General features: G+C 40.8%; 1 protein-coding gene across 2 annotated transcripts in view; it reads left to right on the top strand.

Annotated features, from left to right (window-relative positions):
* The window catches only part of TNRC6B (trinucleotide repeat containing adaptor 6B), a 218,437-nt gene that overhangs the window by 40,141 nt on the left and 159,359 nt on the right, over positions 1–18,937 (top strand). For both annotated transcript variants that reach the window (XM_081058640.1, XM_081058642.1), the window contains one exon: positions 13,071–13,144. The gene's annotated coding sequence lies outside the window, so the exon portion shown is untranslated. The remainder of the gene's footprint in view (positions 1–13,070; positions 13,145–18,937) is intronic.

Raw genomic sequence — 18,937 nt, 5'->3', positions numbered from 1 at the left:
ATAGTGCCACTTTCTCCATACCCGGAATTCTCAGTCTTCCTAATCTTTGCCTATTTGCTAGGTAAAAAAAACTTTTTTAAGTATTAGGTTTATGTTTTTATATTCTTTTTGTGAATTGTGTTTTCCTTTGTCCAGTTATCTGTTAGATTTGTTCATCTTTTTCTTAACAATATAAGAGAACTCTACCTGTTGTGCATTATAAATATTTTTCTGGTATATCTTTGTTTTGTGATCTTTTCTTTTGGCCATAGAAAAGTCTTAGATTTTTATGTAGTAAAATTTATTAGTTAATTTCTTTTATGCCTTCTGCGTGAAATTGTCATGCTTTTAGAAAGACCTTCCCCAATTGGAGATTATAAAAATACTTTTTGATGACTTTATTTTATCTACAGCTTTCATGTTTCTTTTGGCTTTTTAATTAAAGTGTTTGATTTACCTTGAATTTTGTTTTGGTGTATGGAGTAAGATGTATAAAGTAAGAAATATAACTCCACGCTCCATTCCCACAATGACTAGCCAGTTACTCCAAAACCATTTACTGAATAATTTATTTTTCTCCACTAATTTGAAGGACTCTTTTAATCATAATTTCCCGTGTGTGGTTTATTTCTTTTCTCCTTGACTACCTAGAGCCCCCATCCTGGAATCAACAAGATCAATATATTGGATGAGGACTGGTGGGAAGGGAGATTGAACGTAAGCAATGTGGAGGGTTGTGAATAACTCTTGGAGGAGCGGGTTTGGAGAAGAGTTCTTCTTGGTTAGGTTGGGTTGGAGATTGGAGGGACACTGTGGTAGATGTCCTTAGCAGGTCCCCGAATTCTCTGCTCATCTTGGCCCATTCCTTCCTCTTCTGCTTCTCCCTAAACCACTAATTCTCAATCTTGAGCCTACATCAGAATTACTGGGAGGGCTCCTTGAAATCACAGTTTCTGATTCAGTAGGTCTGGGGTAATGCCTGCGAATTTACATTTTTATTAAGTTCCTAAGAGATGCTGATGACACTTGAAGAACCACTGCGTGAAACTTCTGTTCTCTTCACGTCCATCCTTGATGATTCTAATGGTCACCAGTTGTGCTTCTCAGCCCGTTTTCCTGTTCTTTAACACCTCTCGACACAAATTAGTATTATATGAGTAAGAGTAGAAGTGGAGAGAAAGGAATAAACCTGAAAGGCATTCCAAAGGAAAGATTAGTGGATTTTGGAGACCCAGTAAATGTGAGAAAAAAGCAGCAGAAAGAAAAAGAGGCATTTTCTAAACATTGCCACCAGATTTACTCTTTCGAAAACACTTCTTTCATCCTGTTATTTCCCTGTCCAAGAATCTACAGTGAGATAAATCTAAAATGAAATTTATTTGAATAAAATACAACTGACAGTTGACACCCAACCAGTGTGGTTTCTCCTGTTTTGTCTAAGTCAAATCTCATTATGACATAGGACTTTGCAAGTAGATCTCTGCATTACCAAATACTTCCAAGCCCGAGCCAGTGACCTACTTTAAGCAATATCCAATTTAACAATTCCAGTTCAGCAAACTAACTTGGATACCATTTAGGACTTGTAGAATTTAATCTGAAGTACTTTTATATAAAGAACTGTCAATTTCTAAGGGTTAATTTAAACCCTATTAAGAAATCCTCTTTATTGTATGTATATTATTATTTTTTTTATCTCATTATATACTGTGCTTTCTGTGTTTATCTTTTTCTTGTGCTTGCTGTTTGGCCACAGAAAGGGAGGGCATTATGCCAAATATTCATGTTTGTAATTATAAATGCAGATGAGGACAGACTGTGTGTTTGTGCAGGTGGGATGAAATAAACAAATGACAGTGAAAACCTGTTTATCAAAATCATTGTTGCTCCTGAATTGAAAAATGAGTCTAGAGATGGTGCTTTGGGTTTTTAAGATATGTAGTACATGACATTTAAAAAAATTATTTTTAAAAGCTGATTTTCCTTGTTAGGCTTTATTCTTATGTTATTTGGTCCCATATGTGGGTGAAATTTTAAAGATGTGGGAGTTATATAGCTGGCTGTAAAAGCATGCCAAATATTTGTTTTTAAAAAACAACTTTATTGAGGTATAATTTACATACCATAAAATTCACCCATTCTTGGTATACAATTAAAACATTGTATATTAGTAAATTTGCATAGTTGTGTAATCATCATCATAACCCAATTTTAGAACATTTCCATCATCCCAAAGAGACCCTTTATGCGTGTTTGCTGTGAGTCTCCATTCCCACTCTCATCCCCAGATAACCACTAATATACTTTCTGTCTGTATAGATTTGCCTTTTCTGAACATTTCATGTAAACGGAGTCATACAATATGTGGCCTTTTGGAGATGGTTTCTTTTCAACGAGCATAATGATTCTGAGGTTCGCCTATGTCATAGTATGTACCAGTAGTTCTTCCCTTTTTGTTGCCAAGTGGTTTTCTACTATGTGGATGTACCGTAGTTTTGTTTATCCATTCACCAGTTGATGGCCATTTGGATTGTTTCCACTTAGGGGGTATTATGAATAATTGCTGCTGTGAATATTCACATACACAAATGTTTGTTTTGATATTACATAAATAATTAATAACCAAATGAGAAAATCGGGAAATTTCATTGCAAAATATTTTAACCCCCAAATTAAAATTTTATCTTAGACCATATCAGATTGCATTTTTACATTATATTAATTCCTTATTGCCCCTTAAAGCCCTTTACAGACTTGCAATTCGACAATAATCCTGTTGTTTTATTAAGGTAATTGAACCTCATGTAGTAAAGATTCACACTTAAGAATATATTTGCATAGTCATTATTATTTGAGCCTCACACAGTAGTCTCACAACAGTAGGTAGGACAAGTACTATTACTTGTCCCTCATCTGTTCTCAGATGGCGTCTCCACCTATATTCTGAGGTCATTGCCACAGGAGTCTCATCCAGACTGTGCCTCCAGTTTGTGGTCTACAGTACACACAGGATAGGGCAACATCAAGGACTACTCTTCTATGTGATACAGACCCACATCTGAAGTCTTTGTAGTTTATTCATCCACAGATACTCATGGAGCACCTAGTACATACCCGGCTCTATGATGGATGATGGGGGTGGAGATGTGTAAGATTTAACTCTCCAGAAATTATCCGTAAGAGCTGTATACAAGCACATAACCTATGTTACTGAGCCGTGGGAACCCAGAGCAAGAGTAGGTAAGGGGGAGGGGCTTTAGGGGTAGGCAGGACATTACCAGTGTGTTATTGATAATAATGTTAGCTAATACCTAGTTAATAATAATAGCTAATGCCTAGTGCTTACTCTCTCCCAGGCATGTCCCAAGCACTTTGCATATACTTCTCCATTTCATCTTCACAACCACCCAGTGAGGCAGGTCATATTTTTATCCTATTTTACAAATGAAGAAGTTACAAAACTAAGGTTGGTAATTTGACCAAGGTCACCCCACCAGTAAACGGCAGGTCTGGAATTTGAACCAAGCAATGTGCCTCTAGACTCTGTGTCTCCTGAAGAAGTTTCTCACAGGAGATGACATCCAGGCTGTGTCTTGAATGACAGTTTATACTTAGTCTGGCAGGAGATTGGGATATGTCTACATGGTTTTTTAGACAGAGAAATATCATGCGTTAAGGTAAAAAGGAATCACAGGTTGAGAGCAAGTATGGCAGACTACTTGTGAAGAATGGTGGGTGGCAAGAGATGAGACTAGAAAGATCGGGCTGGATAAAGAAGGGCCAGATGCCATTTAAGGAGCTTGGGTCCTGTGATCTTCATTTTTAATGTTATACCAAAGATACCATTTTTCTTAGTAATTATTTTCTTTTTCTTGCTTTCATTCTTTTTTATTGTGAAATATATCACAGAACCAGAAAAGTACATAAAATACAAATGTAAAACTTAATGAATCATTTAAAAAAACTACCTCTGAGGTCAAGAAATAGGACATTGCTGGGATCCTGTAGCCCCTTCTTAGTGACCTTTGCTAGTCATTGCCCCTCTCTTCCCACCTACAAGTAACAGCTCTTCTGATTTCTTTCTTTTCTTTCTACTTTTACCACCCATATGTACCTCTAAACGTTATAGTTTGGGCTGATTCTGAACACAGAGTCACATGCTATGAATTTTTTGTATCTGGTCATTATGTTTGCGAGATTCACCCATGTTGTTGTGGGCTGCTGTTTCATTTTCGGTACTGTATGGTATTTCATTTTATGAATATGCCAGAATGCGTATTTATCTGTTTCACTATTGAGAATACTTGGGTTGTTCCCAGTTGGAAACTATTGTGAATGGTGCTGCTCTGAATATTTTTATATGTGTCTTTTGGTGCACATGTCCATGAAGTCTGCAGGGTATAAAGCAGGGAATGTCATTGTTGGATCATGATGTTTGTCTTTAACTTCAGAAGAATAATGCCAAACTGTATTCCAAAGTGGATATAACAACTCACACACAAGTGGACTATCAGAGTTCCTTCTGTTCCGTTTCCTCAGCAACACCTGTTATTACTGTGTTTCCCTGAAAATAAGACCTACCCCCAAAAATAAGCCCCAGTTAAGATTGTCAGCCAGATGGACGCATTTAGTACGTTCTGATGATGTTCCAGAAGATGACGTGACTGTATTTGGATAAATGTAGACTGTTGTATATGAAAAACTAAGACATCCCCTGAAAATACGCCCTAATGCATCTTTTGTAGCAAAAATTAATGTAAGACCTGGTCTTATTTTCAGGGAAACATGGTAGCAGACTAAAATTTGTAGCTATTCTGGCATCATGATTTTTTTTTTTACTTTCTCACTTACTGTTGAGACTTGACATTTTTCATATGTTTATTGGACATTTAGATTGTGTAGTTTTTTGTTTGTTTGTTTGGCAATGTGCCTCATCTAATCTCTTGCCCATTTTCCTATTGAGTTATCTCTTTTGTTTTTAACTTTTAGAACTCTCTGTTATTTCGAATATGAGCCCTTTATTGGTTTTATGTGTTCTACTTTCTCACTTTCTTGAGTATGTCTTTTGATGAACAAAAATTCTGAATTTTTATATAGTCATATTTATTTTTTAATAATAGGTATTTTTTGTGTCCTGTGTAAGAGATCCCTCCCTACTCCTATGTTATCTTCAAAAAGCTTTATTATTTATCTTTCACATTTGGGTGTGTAGTTCACCTGAAATTGATTTTTGTATATGGTAATTCCTAATTAACTTGTTAGTGCTCCTCTGCCTTCAAAATATTTTTTACATTTTGTCCAGATTTTCTGATTGTCCTGAGCATTAGTTGGTCTGAATTACCTAGTTTACCATTCCCAGAGCAGAAATCTTTCAGAGTTTTAGTTTCACTTTGACTTCAGAATGATCTGTTCTGTAAAGGGGCCTTAATAAATATGTTTACTACAAAAAAAAAGCACAACTGAAAAACTATATAGAGTCATGGTTTTTTCTTTTTTTTTTTTTTAATTTAACAGTTCAAAAAAGAAGCTTCTGTTTCATCTGCTTTTCTCAACTATAAAATACTGTTAAGACAAGTGAAAACTTGCTGCATAAAATGAACAATTGTGCTTATTGCATATTAATTTTAGAGAATTAATCATGGTAAAATTTTAAATTAAAAACATCCATTATCAAACATTGACTTTGATGATAAAAACAGTTTAACCATGGTTACAGCCACCTCCCTTGCTCTGTCTGTCCACATAATTAAACCTCCCTTTTGGCCAGAGATGGACTGTATGCAAACCACATCCAGAATGCTTTTAGTTTGTGCCACAAAATATGAAGAAAATGTTTTCATTTTATGGCAACTAGATCCGTGACATATGAAGCTGCAGGAACTGTTTTTACAGTGCACAAGATGCCCGGGAACGGGGGAGCAGACTCCCATGATTATTGGCAGGAAAAACCTGGCTACGTGGCTGATGTTAAATTTGCTTTTTACGACAGCCAGACCAAGAAATGTCTCCCGTATTGGAGCCGGTAGCAGTGAGATGATTTTTCACTCAGTAAACACAGCCTCGGGAAGCCATGCGAGGCAGTTTCTCGTGAGCCATTTACAGCTTCTAGGAGGAGAGCACAGGGTAGGCGCCACAGAGGAAAACCTGACGTGGCCTTCAGGGAATGTTGCTGGGGGACTTGCTGAGGGAGAGGCTCCTTGTCCCGCTGTCACCAGAACCCCACCTTGCCCTGCCGTTTGTGTCTCTGAGATTCACAATGGAGGTGAGCTTGGTTGTAGCTCCAAAATGTTAGGAATAAGAGTTGCGTACGTGGAAGTTATGGCTTTCGAACCACACACTTCCTTCCTGCCCAGCCCTTGCTTATTAGATCACAGAACCCATTTTCTTTCTCTTTTAAAATTAATAATTAGCCAAAATTTGGTCTGGGGATCCCTCCCCGCTCCCCAATCCAGACCCTTTCGGGGGTGTGTGAAGTCACAACTATTTTTTTAGTACTAAGATGATAAACCTTTTAACTCATTCTCTCATGATTGTGCAGTGGAGTTTTCCAGAGGCTACGTGACATGTGAGACTGCAAAAGATTGAATGCAGAAGCAGATCCTAGGGTCCAGCTGTTGTCTCTTAAGCCAGGTATTAAAGATATTTGCAAAAATGTAAAACAATGGCACTTTTCTCCAAATTTTTATCCTTTAAAATATTTTTAATTTAAAAATGTTTAACATGTAATTGTTTAATATTTTTAAACGAATACTTACGAATATTTTTAAATTTTCATAGTTTAATTTTTAATGTGGTAAATACTGACAATTAACCCACATAAACAAAAGCTCTTTGGAGTCCTCAATAATTTTTAAAATTCTGAAGCAGTCCTGAGACCAAAAAGTTTGAGAATCATTGCTTTAACCGCTGTCAGTTCCGGTTGGAATCCCAGTTTCTCTCTGAGGGCTGCACAGCTTGTCTAGCCCACTTTTTTTCTATGTTCTCTAAATTTCTGTGCTGCATAGCTTCATGCTTGTTTTTTTCTGGAATTGTTTGGCGTGCTAGTTTTCTCCCCCTTATCAGTAGTGTAAGACCTCTGAGGACGGGGAAATCTTAAGTGAGAGTTTTTTGAGACGTTCATGATATATACTGCTGAACACAGCATAAACAGTTGGTAATGGTTATTCGTATTATTATTTTCAATATCAATATTAAAATTCCCCAAACTCACTGGTTTATTGTAGAACCAAAACGCAGTTAAAATTTTGTGAACCTTAGTAGAAGTAGCTATTTGATTAAAAAAAAAAACATTAAATTAATGTACAATAGGGAAAAAGAATAAAGGATTTTTGATCATAGATCATCAATAATTGGCTATAAAAGCTGAGCATGTTAATCTATTTAATTTTTATGTGTCCAACAATGGCAGTAAAACCTGGCCACAGGCTCTTGTTGGTGGCCACAGGCCGAGTGTAGTGCTGGGCGCTTAGTAAGCGTTTAGCAAAGCTGTTGAGTAGCTGCTTCTGCTCTTCTTATTACGGCTAGTCCTTGCCATCCCCGCCCCCACCACCAAGTGACTAGCAGTTGTTTTAGTCTTCAGAAGGTAGCGTGCCTTTCTGGTAAAGAATTGGCAAGTTTTCCTGGACTAAGCTAGAGAGCATTAATTAGTTGACCAAACTGGGTTAGTCGCTGAAGGTGAGGCACTTGCCTTTGTCTTCACCCCTGCTTCAGACTGAGTTTGTTTTTCTCAGGCAACCCTTGCTAAGAAGATGTAAGAATAAATTTAACATCTTTATGCCAGGGTCCTGCTGTTCCAAAGTTTGCGCACAGGCTCTCCCTGGAAGTCTGAAGGTCCCACGCAAATACCACACTGGCCTGAGACCCTGGCATTACTTTACCATAGTGTTCTAGAACAGAGCATGGTACCTGGGTGGTTCATTCACTGAATGAATGAATGAATGGATGGATGGATGGAGTCTGTACTGTAGCCCTGGACATACAGTTATAACTTATAAGCAGTATCCTCATTTGAATAAACCAAGACTATTGTATTGAGTTTATTTTTTCCCCCAAAGTGTGTGTTTATTCCATAAGAGTTTATGGGGATGTTCTTTGCACTAGTACTGTTTTAAATGATGGTGATACAGTGATAAATCAGACTTAGAGCCTGTCTTCAGGAAGCTGATAAAACCTAGTAGTATACACAATGTACACAAGCCTCGGGGAAATATGTGCCAAGCCCAGTTGCTAACTCAGAGGAAGGACCCATCCTGCAGCAAGAGAGAGGAATCAAGAAAGACTTCCTAGAAAAGGTTTCTCTATGCCTGCATCTTGAAGGTTGAAAAAGAATTTGCCCTGTGAGTGGGAAGACAGTCCAAGTGGAAACAGCATGTGCAGGGTCAGAGGCACGTGAAACCATGCGGTGCTTAAGGGAAACTGACAGCAGTGTGGTTTTGTGAGATGAAGCCGAGAGGTGAACTGGTACGGGGCCTTGTGGACCACACATTGGAAATGGGATTTTATCTCGAAGATGGATGAGAGACATTGCAAGGGCAGTGTGGGTTTGCACTTTGTAAAGGTGATTCTCAGGGCAGCAGAGGTGGGGTTGGTCTTGAGGGCAGAAAACTATTAATAAAACAGTTGGAATAAATCTGATGAGAAACTATTGCAGAACTAAGGCCATGGCAGTAGGAACGGGGAAGAAAATACACACTGAAATATGTGGGGATTAGAATTGATAGAGTTTGGTGAGAAGACGATGCTGATGATGGTCCTAGATTTTTCTTTGAGTGAGAGGATAGTATAATATTTCCAAGTGAGGCAGAAGGAGGATACAGTTTGGGGGAAGGTTATTTTAGTTTTAGTTATGTTATGGGGACCTGTGGGACATGAGGTGGAGAAGTCCCCTGACATTTGTATGTCCCCATACAAAGGCAGTTGTATAGATAGATGGCCTTGAAGATTGTAGGAAAGGTCAGCACTGGGGAGAGATTTGGGAGTCATCAAGATACAGGTAGTAGTTAAATCTATAGGAGAGGATAAGGACATGTATATATAATAAATGGAGAAAGGGGAGGATGAACTCTTGAGGAACACACCAGTAATGAAAGGTCAAGCAGAGGAAGAATGTCCATCAAAAGGGACTGGAAAGAAATGGTCTAAGAGGTAGCAGAAGTAACGGATTTTGCCCCTTCTGTCGGGTAAAAGGACTAAACATGCTCCATGTCAGTTTGGGCATCAGAACTAGGCTCAATCCTTGAAGCCAGGAGTTGAATTTGGTTCCCTCTCCATGACCCCTGTTCCCCCACCCTCACCCCCACGTGTAAAAGCAGTAGCTCCTCCCCCAGCACCACCCAGGTGCTGCTGGGAATCTGAAAATCAGCAGTACTGACAAAGAGCATGGACTGGCTGCATACCAGGCAGATGGGAGGACCCAGACTCAGCCACGGGACCAGGAGCGAAAATAAGGTGCTTCTGGCCCCGTGGCTGGGTCTGCAGTATCCTTAATATCCACATAGGACAGGAGCTCCCAGATGACAAGAGTTTCAGGTCATTCTAATTTTTAAATGCCAGTTAAAGCAGAACATTTGAATAAAATCCATTGCATTTAGCAACTGGGATTGATAGGGAAAGAAATCACACTGTGATGGTTGAGACCACGAATAAAAATTTCTTTTTAAAAAAGCTTGACTAGGAGAGGAAAGGGGAGGGAGGACAGAAAAACTCGAGGTGGTTTTAGGGTTAAAGGGGTTGTTTTCAGGAATGAATGGAGTTGAATATTTTTATAGAATTTCCAAAGCTTTGAACTGAAGTGACCTGAAATAGCAAAGATCTTGGAATAAAAGTTACTCTTGTGTCCTGGCGACTGGATAAACCCATCTACCTGTAGCACATCTTCCTCTATCTGTGCGTGTAGGTGTTTGTCACTATCATTTGTGTTCCTTAATTAGATAGGCTCCTTCTTGCCCAGTTGGGCTGGGTGACCCGCTCACAGAGCTGGACTTGTGGTGCCCTCCTGTCTGCCCCAAGGCTCCTGGGAAGACCTTCCTGGCCTCCTTGCTGGTGTCTTGCCCCTCCCTCACATCTGCCGCTTCACTTAAGGCTTCTCGTCCTGATGTCTTGCTTGAAGTGGGGCTACCTGCCAGTGATTTAGACAGTCAGGGTTTTCAGTGGTTTTTGTGATTCAATTCAAAGTTCATAGTATAGTCTTAATAGTCTGCCTCCCAAGAATTACGCTGGATATCAGACAGGTAAACAACGATAAATCTGGGAAGACCAGGCTGGGGCAGAGAAGACTGGTCAAGGGCCTTATCCATATTGCTTGACTTTTTTGAAGTGAGACTTAATTTAAAAGCATCATGCTAAATAATCAAGTTTGAAAATGAAACCCTACCACATCAGAGGTGATATTAATAAATATAGTTTATTGCATCTGTATTTGTTTAATTTGGCCATATTCCCTTGGAAAGATCCAGTTCTGATTCCATCCTGTGAGTTTAGTTAGGTACTTGGTGATGGAGGAACTCCTAAAGTCTACTTGGCAGTTTAGTCGGTCCCCGGGTTGATTTAGTCCAAGATCACGGAACCTTCCCATTCTCTGTGTGAATTTCAAGATCAGTCAGTTACTGTGCAAGAGCAGAGGAAACTAGAAGGGTTCACCATAGTTTACTATGGCTGTCCATGATCAGAACTATGCAGTGCAGTTCTGAATAGTTCACAGTGGTGTTTTGAAGTCATTTGCCATTGCCCATACCTCAGAAGGAAAACAGCGCTGCAGATAACTTCAACTAGATCATTTCAAATGTTGATTTTAGAATTAAATTTTATTTGTATCTTGAGTCCAAGAACATCTGATACGGAGGTCCCAGCCCTACAGAGAGCGTAATGAAGCTGGTGTGCTGCAGAGTACGTGGAACGCTGCCTAGTTTCCCTCGCCGGCCTCTCCCTTGCTTTAACTCCTTTGCCCTCGCCGAACACCAGCGAGTGTCTGCTACCAGCTGCTAAGCAGGCAGAGGCCTGAGCTGGCCACTGTGTCCTAAGCTTGTCTGTTAACAAGATAATGGAATAATGAGATACTTTATGAAGTTGGCACGGAGTTTAGACTTCTCATAAGTCTAGAGAAGAAGTCATGTTTAACGTGGGCAGAAACTAATCAGAATAGAGAATTGAAAATTAGGTTGTTATCTTGGTAGTCTGTGGTTGACAAAAAAAATGAAAGAATCCAGTCTTTCTCTGAGGTGCTGAGGGTCACCACACAGCTCATATCCTCCGTGGGGACTAGACCCGTTTTGGAGGTTGCAGCTGGCTTCTTCACCTTTCCCCAGTGCCATTCAGTGGGGACGCATAGCACTGAAGAACCCACGTCGGAATTCAGTTCAGCTTCTGTTTATGGAACTCCTACCCGATACTGAATTCCAAGCTGGGTAAGACATAGATAGCCCTTATTGTCACGGAGCTCCTCTTGAGTGAAGAAAACAGACCCACAGATATTACCACTATCATATGGTGTATCTCAGTGGAGGGACACTTAGTGCAGCCAAGGCAGGTACAGAAGATTCTCAGGAGATGACACCTGAGGCAGATCTTCACAGAGGAGTGGAAGGGAATTGGGCAAAGGGCCCTCAGAGACATTAGTGCATGTATTGTGGGCAAGGAAACCATGTGCAACCCATCTGAATAGAATGTGAAGGGATGATGCGGCTGGCAAGATCTGGAATTTCACCCCAAAGGTCATGGGTAGCTCTCGCCTGAACTTGGGCAGTGATATACTCAGAGGTCAAATCTGCCTTTAAGAAAGGAAGATTGCTGGGACGGCGCTGTGTATAGTAGGAGGAAGGGATAATAATTAAAATATTACTAATGTGCATCACTGCACAATTTCATCTGAGATTTACTTATTCAGACACTTAAACAATAAGCTAACATAGAGGTGATGACAGATAAGAGGGCGACAAGATGCTTTCAAGGTTCACCAAAGCAGCACCTCAGACATTGTGACATAATGTGGGACCAAAGCTGTAACTTAAAATCTGAAGGCATGGGGGATGGAATGCACTTTCCTGGACAGAAACATTAAGTTGAAACTAAGGGGTCAGTTTCCAAATAGTGACGGGTTTTCTGACAGCAGTGTGGATGCTATTCACAGGTGCTTCTGCCAGGCTCGTCCAGCATTGTTTTGCCCACCTTCACACACACACACACACACACACACACACACACACGTCCAACCTTGAGCTGGATGTCCTTCTGACATTTGTTTTTGCCATTGTAAAACGAAGGCACTGGCTTGGGATCACTAATGTCTAATAATATAATAAATGACTGTCATTTCATACATATATAAAGAGACATTCCAACGTGAAATAAAATTTTCACTGCCTCTTGCTGTATGATCCCATTTGATTTTGAAGAGGCCATTCCAGCAATTATTTTGGAATTGACTGGGGAGGAGCAAGAGTAGGCTCAGGGACACCAGCTAAGAGGCCTCCATGAGCTAGAAACGATGCTGGCGATGAAAACGAAGGATTACGAAATACTGTGAAAGCAGAAACGACAGGACTTGCTGATGGGCTCCGCGAGGACGGGTCGGGGGCGAAATCCAGGATGAGTCTGACGTTCTGATGCAAGCAGCTGGGTGGAGGGTGGCGCCCTCAATTGAGGCAGTGGAGACAGGAGGACGAGGTCTGGGTGGGGACGAAGAGGGCAGTTTGGGACGCATTGAGTCCCAAGTGATACTGAGACATCCTCATGTGAAATGGAGAAGTTGAAAAGACGATTTGGTATTTTTCTGGTAGAACAAATAAGGTAAAGTAATTAATAAAGGTTTTCATGTTTCTTCAGAAAGTGTTTCAGTTCACATTCTTAATAACCACTTGCGTTTGTGGAGCATGGGGTTGGTGCCCTCCCTGTACTAAGTATTTCACACATATTTCACTTAAATTTCCAAAGAGCTCTGTGAGGCAGCTGAGGCTCGAGAGCTTAGGGCGCTGCGCGGGCTAAAGAGTGAGCCTGGGTTTGCACCAGGCGGCCCGAACTCAGAACTTGCGCTCTGCTGCTTGCTGGGGCGTCTTGCTGCGAGTGTGTGGCTCACTGTGATTTTTCTCTCTTTTCAGGGTTTTGGTTTTTGCACTGAATGTAGTCTAGACTCATCTTCACGGGCGTGTGTTGCCCCAGGATACTGTCAAAGGTAAGTGTTTTGAAATTTGTATCCGCTGGGTGTTGGCAATGAAATGGGAGAATCTTCATCTTTAAAAAGAAGAAAAGTATATTTTGACATTATTGCTCCTTTCCAGAGTTCTTACAGAAGGGTATTCAAAATGGCCTCCACATCAGCCCTTTGCAGTTCTATGTTGGGAGGTCCCTTTAAAAAGTACTTGTGTTTAGATGGATACTGACACATGGTTCCTCATTCTTTTATAAAGCTAGACTTTGTTACTAGGCTGAGCAGTTCCTCAGTTTTCTGTGAGTGTATGCCGGGCTTCTCTGCCCCCATCTGTCCCTGCTCCAGTCTGTGGTCCACACTCCTGCCCGAGTCAGCTTTCTCAGTGGTAGATTAGACGTGTCACTCGTTGCTTAAACACCTCTCATGGCTCCCAGTTGTGGCAGATGTCATCCTACCAACCCCTTCAAACCTAATCCAATCAACGTCTCTGGCTTCTTTTTTAGTAAACCTTTCCTATCTGTTAACCTTACCAGACGCTTTTCTATTTCCCAGATATTTAGTTATTTCTCACAGCTCTGTGCCTTGGTTTATGCTTTCTTTTCTCTTTGCTTAGAGTTTGAAAGAGGGGAGAAGAGTGCAACTTGCTGTCTTCCTTAGATCTTTCCTATTAACCCCTTCTCTTAGACACTCTTGGCAGAATTTCTTTTTCATCTATGTTCTGGGAGTACCTACTATTACAATAATACAGCATTCATTGTTTTATATTAGAGTTATTTATTTGTCTGTCTCCTTTACTAGCCTATAAACCCTTTGAGATTTCATAGACGGGAATGAATTGTTTGTTTTTTTTTAGCCAATTGGCTGCTTCTGGCACCTTACCTTGTTCAGTGCTGTACATATATTATTTAATTTAACCTTTATAACACCTCCACCTGACCAGTTTATAGATGAAAATAATGAAAATTAGAAAGTCAGGTAACTTGCCCAAGATGACACAGCTAATAAACATCAAAGAGTAATGATTTTGCTCCTTCAAAGCCAAAGCTCATTCTACTACACCACACCAACCCAGCACCATCTGGCATATGGTAGGGACCAGTAAATATTTATTGAATTGATATCTATTGCAATTTAATTGCAAAGCACTTTAGTTGATTAATTCAGTCGTTCTTACATAGAAATTTATTGAATACCTGTTGAATGCCAGGTACACACTTATAAGTAAACTCTGAATACACAGGTTAATGAGATAGCGTGCCTGGTATCAAAGGGTTGACAGTTTAATAGGGAAGGCATCTATGCAAGAGAGAACTCCAGTAAAGTGTTACAGATCCTCTACTAGGACTCAAACAAGGTCCACTGGGGCCACCGAGGAAGGAACCGTCGGTTCTCCCTAGAGATGGACCAGGAAATACTTTCTTGAATGAGGAATAGGGTGCTCCCTGGCGGTATCAGAGAAAGTAAAGGCAGAGGGAGTACTGTGACCAGAAACACGGACACCTGAAACAGTCTGGCATATTTGCGAAGTAGGAGTAGTTCAGTATGGCTGAGACAGGCCTGGCCAGTGTCGCTGCAGAGACAGATGAGAGCAAAAGCCTAAGGGCTTTGAAAATACTAATGTGTTTGCCAACTTTTAGAGAAGCCCTACCACAGAGGCTGTACGACATGACTCATATTTGGTCATTAACATTGGTTGAGTCCTGTCCTGTGTGTGCTGAAGCACTGTGCCAGGTCAAAACTATCTTTCAGTTGCCATGTATGACAAGCTGGTGACAGCTCTGAGGTGACATGATATGCTGCAACAGAAATCAAATGCTTATGTTGTCATTTCACCTTTGATAGCTTTACCACTTGGTCACCCCTCCAGTTAATTTTCACATAAGTGGACTTTGCATTCACTTTTTCATCACTCTCTTAGCACCGATACACTGGACCCTGTGTCACTTCCCAAGTGACACCTCTAGCTTAACCATATATTTTTGCATTGCCTACTTTAGTCTCCCTCCATTTTGTCAAAAGGACAGTAAAACTGGCCTAGACCCTTAGACACAACTATAAGCCAGCCTTCAAACAAGAATGTTATCAAGGCTTTTTCAAGAAACCCATAAAAAGTATTAAAAATAGTTCCAAAACAACAAAAATATGAGAGCCAGTTAAATAACGGACAAACAGAAAAATAGGTATCGATATGACATATGGTCAATAGGCAGATTATATTGTGTTAATCCGGAAAGATTTTTAGAAATACAAATTGACTGAATGTTAGAGGGATAGAGATGTGGATTGGTGATGAAGGGAAGGGATTTTAAATAAGGTATGGACTGTGTTAGCCAGTTGTATGGAGAGAATGGAGAGAAGATTTGCCTGAGTGATGTGGAGTATAGTGTCGCTAGAAATGGAGCTCAATAAGCGTATGAAGTAAAGTACATTATTAATATTATGGTACTGGGATAATTGGGAAGGGAAGACCAACAGAAAACTGAACTTACTTCTGAAGAGGATACGTTTCAGATGTAAGTTGGAATTGAAGGGGACCCAATAAATAATACTCTCTTCCCTGCCCAGTTCTGAACCAATGGAAATAGAGGATGAAGGAGTAAGGCAGGTGGAGATCAAAATTTCACTTTAATAACTAATAAAATTGGCATAAGAGAACTGGCTCATCTCTAAGGCCAAGTCAGCTTCCTAGTACCTAACTTCAGCCCCTAACAGGTTTACTTACCCAGCAGCACTAGGAGAGACCCGCCTCCTAGAAGGAAGAAGCAGAGCAGAGTAAGTACCCCCAAGGGGAAGGGGGAGAAGGGACTGGACTCTGCGAGCCCCGTTTCTTTGTCCAGGCTCACTGATCAGAGCAATCCCTTCACCCTGACAGCTGCAATCAGGGATGGGGTACGGCCAGGAGTAGCAGACAGACATGCAGCTGCATATGGAGGAAGTGTTCCTCCCCTAACACTCGCCAGCTTTTGTCGCTTAGTGCTGTGGTCTTAAGCAGTAAGTCTCGGTCAGCGGGGGTGTGCCCATCTCCTTTAGGGCAGAGCTGGTCACAGGGCAGTCCTACCCCCACTTTCCTGAGGACAACCCCCCCACTACCCACTACTGTCCTCTCAGGTCTTCTCTGGGACTATGGATAGATTTTTGTCCCCAGAGGATTCTAAAATGGGTCAGAACAGTATACAAATTATGTGAACGCCAAGGCTAAACAAAATCATTTCAGCGCTGTCCACACAGCCGTCGAATTCAGAAAGGAAGCCTACCTCCAGCCCAAGAGCAATGTTTCTGATAAAATCACGTTCCCAGAACACAGTACTCAGTCTTTCCAAAGACTGTAGCCGAGACATGTAGGTAACTGAGGGAGGGAGGATGGCTGAGGCCTTTGGTTGGAGCCTCAACAAGGTACCCACTTAGTCCATTCCAGTGTCCAGAATCCATGACTTGGACACTCCCACCCAATTTTGAAAAATCTGCCAGCAAGAGGTTAAATTTGTACTGTGCCTTTACCATATCTGGCAAAAACTCAGTTAATGCACACAGTCTTCTCTTTTAAAGATTAATATTTGAAACATCACCTCCTTTTTGCAGAATTTAAGGATTTTTAGTCGTGGCAACCCTAGTTCCAAGTTCCCTCCTTTCCTCTTTAAGTTCCCTCCCTGCCTCCCTCTCTTCTCCCTCCCTTCTTTCCTTCCTTGTATGAAGTATAGTGAGAAACCTCTTACTTTCCATTTCCCCTTTGAATTGTCTATGTAAGCCTAGCAAAAACAATTGAAACATGCGCATAGAAGTTCACTGGTTTTATAGCGCATGTGCTGTTTGAAATTCAGCTGCCTTGCAGCTTACATGCAGCAAATAATTGTTCTACTCACTAATATCTAAAAAGCTTGTATGAATTAAGTCTTTTTTTCCTGAAGTCTCATCTTTGCCTCAGCTATGCATGCATAGGAAAAGCTGTGCCTGCATAATTCAAGGTCAGACAGCAGCCTTCAGTACTTTGAAGCCATCCAAGCCTGCGAATGCCCTCTTCCCTGTGCTGAGGCCGCAGTGGCCAGTGTATGCTATGGCCACTTGCGCAGCTGACATTTATATGAGCTTTCAGTACCACCACCACAGCTGGCTGGCTTGTTGCTCTGCAGAGGCTGGCAAAGCCCCCAGGCCTTTGCTAAGGCTTTTGTGCCTGGTGCTGCGACATTGTCTCTATAGAAACAGCCACGCACCTAAAGGCAAAGTTGCCATAACTACAGTCACCACGAAGGTCAAAATACAGTGTGGCCTATGGATTATACACTAACTCAGCCTCAATAGTTCAAAGCTAGTACACAACTGTGAACACTCATGTAGCCTAATGTAAACCTCTACAAGGTCGAAACACTTTGCCCCCCTCCCTGAAAACCAAAGCCCAAAGTCCTGGCCCCAACAGAAGCCTCAGAAACTCCATATGTATTTCACTCGTCAAATTTTACTTCATGTCTATTTATCAAGACTCAAGTCTCATGCACCGGATGTTAGGGTCTTTGAGAGACCCCCAAAATAGCACTCTTTTTCCCTAGGCTGAGTTCTATATTAATTGAGAAATAGGATTACGGCACTTGGGAGACCACCTCTGTGATTAATAAAGCTGTTGGAGAATGTGGCTGATATCTCCAGGCAAGGGAACTTGTTAACACAGACCCTCAGAATTCAACAGACTTACCTGGTCACAGGTACTGGTGAGGGGCCAGGAGCCGAGGAGAAGGCATGCTCCCTGGGGACAGCTGGCTTCCAGAAGGAAGAGAGAGAAGGGGCTGAGCTCATGTATCGTTTCTCCTTCTGAACTCACCATTCAGATAAGATCCTGTACCTCCTCTGGGATAGAGTGTGTGGAGGTGGAAAGGACCAGGAGTGAAGCTCAGTAGGGGAAAGAAGCAGTTCTCTTTCCCCAACACATTCAAGTGGAAATGGCGCAGAAATAATGGGTGTGCCTTCCTTGATCAGCCATGCCTGTCATACGTCATCTATGAAATACAACCTCTACTTCAGTAAAGTGCAATAAGAACTTGGCAGGGCAATTTGAATATGAAGCAATTTGAATATGAAATCTTTCTAAATATGTTACCGAGTTTTTTCAGTGCTATCAATGTAATTTTCAGAGAAAGAAGAATTCCGTAGTTGCACAAGTATCATAAACAGGTGAGGGGCAAAACCAGCTAGAGAAAGCCTTAGAACCCAATTTGCACTAGAACCCGATTGCCAGGCCCTCAAGTTGCTGTATTCATAAAGAGATTTCTCTGCACAAAAAAAGATACACTATCAAGCATCTTTTTAGCTTTCATATTTTGTAGTTATAAGCCTTTTAAAGTATTTGAAAGGTTTTAAAATATCTGTACCTGTATTAACTGGAGATTTGTTTTGTCAGTTGGAATAATTATTCCTCAGTAATTAAATATTTAATGAGTTAATTTGAATGTTGCATAAACTTTTAGTAGTTTCCTTTTGGTGCATTTTAATTCATAAAATTTTAATAAACTTTTGCTTGACTCATTTTATTCTAAGGAAAAATTATCGCTTTTTATTGTCTCGCCCTATGAATAGCCTGTTCTCATATAAAAATAAATTAACTGACATTTAGTTTATTAAAATTTTCCTAAAATGAAACAAGTGGGGTCAGTCATTAGTGGCACCTTAATTTAAGTTATAAAATACCACGAATGTTGAGCATAAATTATAAACCCAAGAAACCCAGCCAATTTTAGTAGCCTAACCTAGCAGCCAGCATAACAACTGATCACTGCTTTATTCGGGCGGGCATCCTTTCTGACAGGTCAGTGTTTATACTGAAGAATTGAT

Source organism: Rhinolophus hipposideros, assembly GCF_964194185.1.
Source record: "Rhinolophus hipposideros genome assembly, chromosome: 9".
Classification (NCBI taxonomy): Eukaryota; Metazoa; Chordata; class Mammalia; order Chiroptera; family Rhinolophidae; genus Rhinolophus; species Rhinolophus hipposideros.
The sequence above is the reverse complement of the archived record's forward strand: the minus strand, read 5'-3'. Positions and strand labels throughout refer to the sequence as shown.